Below are 1871 nucleotides of genomic sequence, written 5' to 3'. Positions count from 1 at the left end.
CCGTCTAGCCGTTGGGGCCATCTCGCCGCATCCCCCACCTCCTCGGCCGCCTCGGAACTATCTGTGTATCGGACGCATCGCGGGATAAGGGGTTGGCAGTGGTAGTCGCCCCAAGCGCGTCCGATGCTTGGACTATTCCGAGGCAGCCCTGCAGCCTCTTCCGTCTAGCCTTTGGGGCCATCTCGCCGCATCCCTCGCCTCGCACCCCGATTGCTATGCGGTGAGGCTCCTCGGCCGCCTGGGAACTATCTTCGTATCGGACGCATCGCGGGATAAGGGGTTGTCACTGGTAGTCGCCCCAAGCGCGTCCGATGCTTGGACTATTCCGAGGCGGCCCTGTGGCCTCTTCCGTCTAGCCGTTGGGGCCATCTCGCCGCATCCCCCACCTCGCACCCCGATTGCTATGCGGTGAGGCTCTTCGGCCGCCTTGGAACTATCTTCGTATCGGACGCATCGCGGGATAAGGGGTTGTCACTGGTAGTGGCCCCAAGCGCGTCCGATGCTTGGACTATTCCGAGGCGGCCCTGCAGCCTCTTCCGTCTAGCCGTTGGGGCCATCTCGCCGCATCCCCCACCTCGCACCCCGATTGCTATGCGGTGAGGCTCCTCGGCCGCCTTGGAACTATCTTCGTATCGGACGCATCGCGGGATAAGGGGTTGTCACTGGTAGTCGCCCCAAGCGCGTCCGATGCTTGGACTATTCCGACGCGGCCCTGTGGCCTCTTCCGTCCAGCCGTTGGGGCCATCTCGCCGCATCCCCCACCTCGCACCCCGATTGCTATGCGGTGAGGCTCCTCGGCCGCCTTGGAACCATCTTCGTATCGGACGCATCGCGGGATAGGGGGCTGTCACTGGTAGTCGCCCCAAGCGTGTCCGATGCTTGGACCATTCCTAGGCGGCCCTGAAGCCTCTTCCGTCTAGCCGTTGGGGCCTTCCCGCCCCATCCCTCGCCTCGCACCCCCGATTGCTATGCGGTGAGGCTCCTCGGCCGCCTTGGAACCATCTGTGTATCGGACGCATCGCGGGATAAGGGGTTGGCACTGGCAGTCGCCCCAAGCGCGTCCGATGCTTGGACCATTCCGAGGTGGCCCTGAAGCCTCTTCCGTCTAGCCGTTGGGGCCTTCCCGCCCCATCCCTCGCCTCGCACCCCGATTGATATGCGGTGAGGCTCCTCGGCCGCCTTGGAACTATCTGTGTATCGGACGCATCGCGGGATAAGGGGTTGGCACTGGTAGTCGTCCCAATCGCATCCGATGCTTGGACCATTCCGAGGCGGCCCTGCAGCCTCTTCCGTTTAGCCGTCGGGGCCTTCCCGCCGCATCCCTCGCCTCGCATCCCGATTCCTATGCGGTGAGTCTTCTCGGCCGCCGCGGAACTATACCTGTTATTGCTACTGCATCCTTCGGCTGGTAACCTCCTCTGCCGCCTTGGAACGTTCTCTTTGTCGGACGCGTCGCGGGATAAGGGGTTGGCACTGGTAGTCGCCCCAAGCGCGCCCGATGCATAGACCGCTCCGAGTCGACCTTGCTTTCAGCCTCTCACATGCATAGACCTCTCTGAGTCGACCCTGCAGCCTCTCACGTTTAGCCTTTGGAATCTCGCCTCACAACATGATTGCTATCCTTGATGCATCCCTTGCCTCGAGCCCTGATTGCTTTCTTGGCTGCATCCCTCCTCTCCTCACAGCCCGGTTGTCATCACTGCTTCATCCGTCGCTTCATGCATTCTGGCTGCTGGGCCCTTCCCACCGCACACCTCGATTGCTATCTCTTCTGCATCACACACCCCGATTGCTATCTCTGCTACATCCCTCGGCTCTCACTTCTGCATCCTTCGCCTCACACCTCGATTGCTATCAATGCTGCATCCGTA

Source organism: Cryptomeria japonica, unplaced genomic scaffold, assembly GCF_030272615.1.
Source record: "Cryptomeria japonica unplaced genomic scaffold, Sugi_1.0 HiC_scaffold_151, whole genome shotgun sequence".
NCBI lineage: Eukaryota > Viridiplantae > Streptophyta > Pinopsida > Cupressales > Cupressaceae > Cryptomeria > Cryptomeria japonica.
This window is presented reverse-complemented; position numbering follows the sequence as displayed.